This window comes from Triturus cristatus, chromosome 4_1, assembly GCF_964204655.1.
Source record: "Triturus cristatus chromosome 4_1, aTriCri1.1, whole genome shotgun sequence".
In the NCBI taxonomy this organism is placed as follows: Eukaryota; Metazoa; Chordata; class Amphibia; order Caudata; family Salamandridae; genus Triturus; species Triturus cristatus.
Genome location: NC_140585.1, coordinates 104,849,454 through 104,859,146, shown reverse-complemented (window position 1 = coordinate 104,859,146; position 9,693 = coordinate 104,849,454). Strand labels below are relative to the sequence as shown.

Sequence of the window (9,693 nt, the reverse complement as noted above, 5' to 3'; positions counted from 1 at the left end):
ACATTATCCAATCTTTGAAGTCTTATGTCCAAGAGTTGAGAGACCAATTTGATGACTATGAATGCAAGGCAAAGGCAAAAGCTCCAGATACTCATTACAGAGATTTTGGAAAGCGTACAAAACAACGAAGCAGTAGACAAACTCGGTTTGAAGGACCCTCTAGTGACACCGTACTTGAAGGGCGGTACAAATTTAAAGTAGAAGCATACTTACCGATCATGGATGCTCTGATTGATGGTTTAACACGGCGAAGCGAAGCATATAGAGACCTTAATAATCGGTTTGGCTTCTTTACAGAATTAAAAAACATGAACACCAAAGAAATCGAAGGGTGGTGTGAAAAACTTGCCTCTTTGTACTATAAAGACCTGAACAAATCTGATCTCATCAAGGAATGCCAGCAGTTCAAACATTATCCTGTACACAAAAATGAAACAATTTCAATGACTTGTCTTTACAGGAAAATAAAAACTGATAAACTGGAGAACACTTTCCCTAACATTGAAATTGCACTGCGAATATTCTTGTCGATGATGGTCACAAACTGTACTGGTGAAAGGTCCTTTTCAAAGTTGAAGCTCATAAAAAATGAGCTACGTAATCGAATGCTACAAGCCAGACTCAATTCTCTGGCTCTGCTGAGTATTGAGTCAGAAATGCTCCAAGAAATAGAATTTGCTGATCTGGTTAATGAGTTTGCTGCTAGCAAATCCAGAAAGAGATGCATAATTTAAGTAGTGTCTTACAGGTGCCTAATATTGTACAGAGATGCTCCAAGGTTTGACTTAGAAGCTTTATTTTGCAGAAACACATAATGACATTTTTGGTATTCATTGAATCTAAGTAAATATTCATAGAAACACATTTACTTTCCTTTTTCTAAAAATCATCTGCATTAAGATGTTTGACTTCTACAACCTAAACTGCACTTAAAATACCCCTAGATGCTCTGGAATCACAGAACATTGTGCACTTATAGCATTTGACATTATATGACAAGAAAAACTGACAAATGGGAAGAAGACCCAAGAACAAAATCACTTTGAATAATGTTCGCAAGAAAATGCCAAAACCGTATTCTATGTGACAAACAGCATTGTCAAAATTCAAGCCAACAGCATAGAGTTCTTGTACTCAATCTTGCCTATTTCGTCCTTCTCCAACTATGAAACAATCAAAGAGGGCCTGACCATTCAGGAAAACAGCATGGATGCCTTGCAGGCATCTCCAAGACTGAGTAGACCAGGAAAATGGTAAATCATAAATAGGGTCCATCTGAGCATCATAAAAGTATTGTCAGCAGTTCACAAAAGCCTATAACTTTCTATGGTCTATAACTTTCTACTTATCATTGAAACTTCATTCAAGCCTTTGATACAGGCAGCAAACATTGCCTTCAACAAAACTTCCAAACCCAGCAGCATTTATGTTCAATTCCTCAAAATTAAAATAGAACTCCTTAACACAATTACTGCACAGGTCAAGTGTAGGTAACAAGATTTGCAGAGATACAAGATGAGGTCCAACAAGGATAATTGCTCAATCATGTTCTGTTTAACCTATGCACCAGGATGTATATGATATCATCCAAACAAACACCTATTGCACAGAACACGTTGAAGAAGGTTGAACACCACTGCTTTTCTGTATTTATTACTGTTTGCTGTCAGCCCATGCAATAAAGTTCGTCCCAGAATCAACATTATTAAGGCCTTAAACAATTTGAATTTCACCAGTAAAATGTTAAAGGTGATGTTCTGAGCATGTCTGAGGAAAGAAAGAACCAATGTTAACAATAGAAAGAAGGTAAGAAGAACAGCACTGAAAATAGTAAATGCATAGAAAGTCATATACCTCAGGCTGAAATGAATGAAAAATAATATCATGGAACAAGACATTGATTGAATCTAGACAGGTGGATACAGAATTTTGCTAGAAAATGGGACAACATCACTCTGGCCTACTTCAATAATGTTATATGTGATACTTAGAGTGACTGAGAGAGTGGTCTAGCACAACCAGACGGCCCCACTGATCTTCATTTGTCTTCGGATGTGGATTCAAGTAGCATAATCACTATAAATTGTACTGTAAGTAATTACAGCTAATTTTTCTTCTTTCTTTTACTGTTTCATACATTTTGAAAGTATCATTAAATATTGCGTGACATAGCAAGGGTGTGAATGAACGTAAAATGGACAGTGAATTCAAAGTTATTGTGAACAGGGGCCCCCAAAATATGTTTGGCCCAGGGCCCCCAAAATCCTTAAAATGTCCCTGATTATATTATTAGCAAGGCCCAGGCATTACTGCCAGGTCCGATTATAACAGTGTATTCTGGGACTTGTAGTCCCGTTTCTAACTCTCTAAACTGAGGGCGAGGGGACCCAGCATCCAAAGCAAAAAAAAACCTGGGTTGGGTGAAGTGCCGGTGCTCGGATCTGGGACACGTGAGAGTGACGAGCTGCAGGGGTCGCTGAGAAGGTCTGCTGCCCACCTGCAGGGCCTCCTAGAATGGTAATTGTTTTTTCCCTCTTGCTGTTTTTCCTCTCCAGTTGTGAGTTATGACGGTCTCGTACATCTTCGGCATTTAGAAACTCTAACAGATTTCTGTGTATTTAAATTCCGTTCTTCATGGTGTGCCTCAAAGTAGTGTGTTTTCTGTGTCTGTTGCTGTTTTCTTAAGTTTAGTAAATACTAGCTTGAGAGTGTTAGCATGATATGTATTCTTAGTACACAGAAACTACACCACCTTGCATCCTCACACTGTGTAATAAAGAACCTGCTATTGTGCAGCACATACATTCCCTGGTGGTCTAGTGGTTAGGATTCGGCGCTCTCACCGCCGCGGCCCGGGTTCGATTCCCGGTCAGGGAAGGTGTCATTTTTCTGTCTTTTAGTGTATGTTTGTTTTTTATTTTGATCATATCCTAACTATTTTCTCGAATTGTCATTATTATTTGTTTTTTTAAAATCAGAAGTATTTTATTAGATACATTTTTCCTTTAGGTGACACAGTAAGCACTGATAAAAAAGTGACTGCTGGTTCACAAAGCTTATTCTTCACAACAGATGTCCTACCATTTGGAATAATCCCTTCAAATGTAGGTGGTATGTTTCTTTTCAATTGTGGGCTTTGCTTAGCGAAACACCACATAAATGGGCACCTCATTGAAAATCAGGCAAACATGGAGATGTTTAACCAGAGCAAGACAGAAACAATTCTATGTCAGGAAACGGAGGCTTCTGATTATGCTTCTCTCTTAATTTCTGACATTTACAGCAGCAAATGAAACTTTAAACTACATAACCCATCAGGCACAGCGTGCCCTGTCTCCACCAATCACCTCTCACCCCCCTAGGGCATATAACTCCTGTCCTCAGAGATCGTCCTCTTTCTTTGCTGCAGCAGCAAGGCAAGTACATCTTCATTTACATTATTTACTGGATACGCAATGTTTTAAAGCAGTGATTGTTGGTATTGTGCTGATTGTAAGCCGTATTGATTGTGGATTTGCATGTTTGTGGGCGTGTAGGGATGCAAGAGTCAATTCCCAAACGCGAGCTACCGTCGACACACCTAGCTGACAGCCCTAATGTGACAAAGCACACAATAGAAAGGCATCACCCTGAGAAATCAATTAACTTGGAACGTAAAGTACTGGATCTTTGTTTGCTTGTGAACAACCTGTGCATCGGCTCCAAAACACACGTGATGCCCCAGTCCCCCCAGCCTGTGTCGTCCCACAGTGCCCCCCCATCCAGGCAAATGCCATGACACATCACTCGGCTCCCCTAGATCCTTTGTTGCTCGAGTCACCTGCGCCATGTGGACCCGAGTGAAACATGTACCAAACATCCCTATGAAGGTCACCCCCCCCATAGCAGTACCACTGCCCCAAACTCAGGCCCTTACCGCGAGTGTGAGCGCCCACCAGATCGCGCATAAGGAATGGCAACTCGGGTGCAAGACAAAGGGGGGGGGGGGGGGGAAATGTGTCTGTACTTAGTAATAACATTTCCCCCGGAGTTGTGTAGCCACCATAGAATAGTGCCGGTATGAACATTACCCAAATTGTATGCCAAGACCCTGCCATGGCCCTAATGCCCAAGTTGGAAAAGGAAAGACTTATTGCATCTAACGCCACGGAATGCACGAAACTGGGAATTACACGGCCCGCGGTGCCTGACTAACAGACACACAGCTGCAATGCCCGACCCAAGCTGGCTCAGAGTAAAATCCTGGGGCCGGAACCAAACACCTGCATGGCAGCCGTTAACTGCACATAGCTGTCGCCCCCCCTCTGAGTGGAAAAATGCGATGCAACTGAACCAATACTGACACATAACAGTTAACCAATATACCGAGGAGACTGACTACATCCTCGGACCCAGATCGCTTTCCATTGCCTATCCCCTACCTTCCGAGAAGTGTCTCTTAATCCTCATGTCGGAGCTGAAAGGGGCATGCTAAGTTAAAAAGTGGTAACGATTCCCTAATGTTCCTCGTTAGGAACTGGCCAAGCCAGTGCTGCTCTGCCATGGCAAACATCGTAAATGCGTAGCCTATTACCCTTATTGTATCAGCCGCACTGACTGTGCCCTCACTGGCAGAGCCTGTTAATATGTTGCCAAGGCAACGCAGCGCGCCAAGCTTCGTCGCTTGCAGCGCGCCAAGAGCACTAGCCCTTCACCCTATGTCCTATATCTGCCCGAAACGCAACTAGCACATGCAATGGCGTCACTATAATACAAGTAAATAATTTGCTTTAACAATTCGCTAAAATTGCAAAAATTCGCAATTTTTAGGTGAAAGCCCACTAATACATTGCTGCCTGCCTAAGCTCCTATTTTGCCCCAAAAATTGCCCTGAGCTCGTTGCAAGGCTGCAGCATCCTGTAGTCCCAATACAGGCCTCCCATCCAAGTACTAACCAGGCCCAACCTTTCTTGACTTAAAAGCAGGACCCTGAACGTCCAAGTACATGAGGAGCCGGCTGCGTGTAAAGCACGTCGACGAGGACAACAATCGTGCGCACAACACGAAAGAAGTTCGTTCATAAAGCAGCAGACACGCTCTGCTGCGCATCGTACCTGCTGTGCGTTGAAAGCGACTCCAGAGTATAAAATGCAACCCACTCTCGCGGTAAACGAGCCACGCTGTGGCAAAAGTGCAGAACTTTACACACTACCTATAGCTGTGGGCCCGCTAAGTGATACACACCCCTGGTTCCACAGCGTCACGGACATCTCCGCCGGGGTTCCGTAGGGAGGGGGGCTATTGCGCGCCCAGATGCCCGGGCTGCCGGTCGGGCCTAGCCCGAGTAGCGAGACCATAAGTACTCCTGTTCCAAAGCGCCGCCACAAGCACCGTATAAATTACATATTCAGGGGCGCTCCCCCCCCCGAGGTAACAGCTAGTTTGCCCAGAATCACAGGATGTGGACCCGACCACTCGGGGACTGTGACGGTCACCCCGTATTGATTGCGGCAATCTGTTGGGGGGGCCTGCAGGTCTGGGCTCTGTTTCTGCAACGCCGGGCAAACGTATTCGCAATGCACACTTATCCGGATCACAGGCATCCTGTGTGTTGTGTAAACACCGGCCAGCGCTGCTCTGCTGCTAACACGACAGATGCAGAGCGCCTGGCCTAGACTGCAGTAAACCATCACTTTAGAACACCTTACACGACTCACTACCGGGAAATACAGCTATACATCTCAAACTCAACATCGTTCTGAAGTCTTTTCGCACTCTATGTGCTAACCGACTTCAGTGTATATAGATACTACAGGTGTCCTTATTATCTCCGAGGTATTTTTTCATGCTTTTACGAAAAAGCACTGAAAGGCAGCCCAGGCGCATGCTCCTTTGCATACGAGCGATTTACTACAAACTGACAATAATTACAGCTATTGTTATTGCTAGACATCTCATGCACCAGCCATCTTAGATGCCACTCTCCGATACCAAACCCCGAGGCGCCCTCTGCCACCTTCCATCGCTCAGTGCCAAATCCTGGCACGGAGCGAGTACGAGTGGAGGGGAATAGTTTCATTTACCAGGCAGTGCAGGGGCATACATCATCTTCATTACTCTACGCTTTGTGGGGATTACGTCTGCCTTCTCATATCCTACACTGTGCTTCGAGGCCTCTAAATCTTCACAACTAGCACCTCCGGGGCCAAACACAATCGGCCCACATGGCTTGTGGGCCCACCATAATATTATATTTGCATCTTAAAATTAGCGCGAACTCGACTGGAGCGCTGTGTAAGCGCACCAAAATACATACATGTTCCGGGATGGGGGGGATGACTAACTAGTGTGCCCAAAACACAGGATGTGGACGCGACCACGAGGCTTGAACCCTGGTTCCAGCACCATAAGTCGGCAGCGCATCCACATCCTCTCCCGTCGGACCGCACGCCCGAGCCGCGGAGCACACCGCATACCTCCCCCTTATTGCCCCCTACCCAGTCCGCACAGTGCTGGCACTGAACGGAGGGGGTGCCGCTGCCATAGCCCTCCCGGAGCTGCCCCCTCCCCCCCTCACTGGCGGGCCGCCGCCAACCCGAAGCCGGGTTGAGCAACCCCAGCCTCAGGGGAGGTGGGGGGGGGAGATCACTCACCGCAAGATAAGGCAGCTCCTGGGGACAGGACCGAGCAAGGCGAGACGAGAGGGACAAGAGGGTGAGGAAGGGTCAGGGACAGCCTAAATACCCCTGCCCCCTCCGCCGGAAGTAACCATTTGCCGGACGTCTTCCCTGGCTGAGCCCAGGGACTAGACCGGCTGCCCCCAGTGCCTTCATGCGGCACTAAGGCGGCCGCCCTGTTAGGAGGCTGCTGCGCAACCCCCCCGGGCAGCCTTGCATATAACTCCGTGTCCTCAGAGATCGTCCTCTTTCTTTGCTGCAGCAGCAAGGCAAGTACATCTTCTTTTACATTATTTACTGGTTACGCAATGTTTTAAAGCAGTGATTGTTGGTATTGTGCTGATTGTAAGCCGTATTGATTGTGGATTTGCATGTTTGTGGGCATGTAGGGGTGCAAGAGTCAATTCCCTGGTGTGGAGCGGGAGCGGGACGGACGAGGGATCACGTCTTCAAGAAAGCGTCCCCTTTCTATTTCTACCCGGCTTGCGCATGGGCGGTTAGCCATTCAGAGAGAGATTCTTTGCCTTATGAGCACCAAATGGAGGAGCGGTTTGTGGAGGCCCTTGACAATCATGTTCAAGACTCAGTCAATAGGGCATTTATTAGGGCTTTACAACCCTTTATGAAACCCCTGAAGAACTATGGGAAACATGAACTGAGAATCCCAAGGGGAGAGTCCCCAGCCCAGAGTGTGCGTCTGGGTGATCAGAGCCTGGCAAGAGAGAGGCCTGCTTTCAGCTCGTCAACAGAGGTGTTATCACAGGTTGCGTCATCGGTCTTTATGGACCACGGATATGGGAGTTCATTCCCATCAGGTTCTCGGGACAGCACTTCTCAGTCTAGTCTGTGAGCTGTAGATGATACTCCCTCATCAGCACATGACACATCAGACTCCGATAAAGACACAGAGAAAGCGGGTTCGGCGCCAAAACGCAAGAAGAAGTCCCATATCCTTAATCCAGAGACCACTAATAAAAACCTGTTATTCGACCTGAAGAATATTCTACACCCAAGGTCCACTGAGTGGGTGCCATGTGTGGAGGTAGCACTTATGTTCAAGTAAAATGAGCGCGAGGGGCACACTCTAGGATCGGAATGCCCTAGACCTTCCCTACTGGGAAAGGTTACTGATACCCCAGAGTTAGATCCGAATGTTATTGGAAAAAGATTGGATGGTGCGTCTCGATTTAAAAGAAGCGTACTTAGCAGTACCTATTTTTCCTCCTCATCGGAGGTTTCCCCAGTTCCAATGGCGACAACGATGGCTCGAGTTCAGAACTATGCCTTTCGGTCTCTCCTCCGCCCCTTGGTGTTTCACCATGTTACTGAAACCAATGATACAATTTCTGAGAGAGAGATGGGTTCACCTGATCATCTATTTGGACGATGTCATGATTATGGCACAGAGCCAAGACCTGGTGCTACTTCATTTACCTTAGACGATACAGCTCCTTCAGGACCTGGGTTTCGTCATCAATTCAGACAAAGCGATCCTGATTCCAGTGCAATCGATGGAATTTCTGGGTTTTCAGGTAAATTCAATATTCACGCAATTACTCCTTCCCCTGAAAAAGAGGGTGGCTATCAAGAAGGAGTTGAGGAGAGTGCTTGCCTCTCAGACTATTTAATTGAGGATGTTGGCTCACCTAGCAGGTCTCCTAGCATCATCTATTCAGGCAATTTTTCCAGGGCTCCTGCAGCACTAAAGATCATGCATCTGCGCAAGGGTCTGAGTTACTCAGAACAGATTTCACTATCAGACGAAGCCAGAACAGAAAGTTCCTGGGGGCTGCTGCACATGGATGCTTGGAACGGCAGGCCATTTTTGCATCATGCCCGGAGGTGGTGATAGAATCGGATGCCAGCCACTGGGGCTGGGGAGCCCGATGCGGATCAATGAAAACGGGAAGCAGATTTTCCCCAGCAGATCTACAATTACATATTAATTGTCTGGAGCTCCTAGCGATTTCCTTTGCAAATCGGACACTGTCGCCTCAGATATCGAGTTGTTGCATTCACCTGAGCATAGACAATGTGTCAGTGGTGAGATACATCAATCGATTGGGGGGCACGAGATCACGCCTGTTGGCGGAGATAGCCATAGATTTTTGGCATTACTGTACTCAGCACCAGAGCTCTGTGATGGTGGAATATATTCCGGGCAGCTCCAATGTGATAGCGGATTGGAACTCCTGATTTCTTTGGGATTCCAGCGATTGGAGACTGCATCCCAACGTGTTTCAGCAATTGAATCAGAAAGCGGGTCCCTTCTCAAAAGATATATTTCCGTCACGCCTGAATACGCAGTTGCCCCAGTTTACAGTTGGCGACCGGATCCTCAAGCGCTCAACTCAAACACATTTTTACAAACATGGACGACGGGCACAATGTATGCCTTTTCCCCGTTCGCCATGATTCAGAGGGTGTTGGCACAAGTCTGCTGACATGGGGCATAATGAATATTTATCACCCTGTATTGGAAAGCACCATCATCGTTTCTGGTAACGTTGACATTGACTTGTGCTCCCCCGGTAGGTCTTCTTTCATTTCCAGAAATATTACAGCATCCGGTGGGGTGTCCACATCCCCTGGTGATGCAGGGCCTCTCATGGCCTGGAGACTTTTCGAAGACGCTGACAAGTGCTGGAAGTTTCGCAAGACGCACTGTTTTTCCTGTAACAATCTATGGGCTCCCGCTATGCACAAACAATATGATTCCGCTTGGCGTAGCTAGATTTGTTGGTGTGTTGAACGACAAGTGGAACCCATGGGATCCATTATACATATTATTGTGAATTTTATTTCCGATATTGCCAGTCGGGGTATGGCCTATATGACGGTAAATAATTTCCATTCTGCAATTTCGGCAGGACTCCCCCGCATTGAAGGGAAACTGGTTGGGGAGCATCCCTTGATTTATAAGCTATTGAGAGGTATAAGATTAGTGAAACCATCAGAGCGCAGATATTCTACTCTGTGGGACGTAGATGTAGTACTTCGTTTTATGAGAAGCTGGCCGGCAAATGAAGGTCTTTGA

The 9,693-nt window shown here is 46.5% G+C and overlaps 1 non-coding gene across 1 annotated transcript; it reads left to right on the top strand.

The window, feature by feature from the left end:
• Positions 1 to 2,805: 2,805 nt before the first annotated feature.
• On the top strand, positions 2,806 to 2,877 carry TRNAE-CUC (transfer RNA glutamic acid (anticodon CUC)). Its single transcript has one exon. It is a non-coding gene; the product is annotated as a tRNA-Glu (tRNA).
• The last annotated feature ends 6,816 nt before the right edge of the window (positions 2,878 to 9,693 follow it).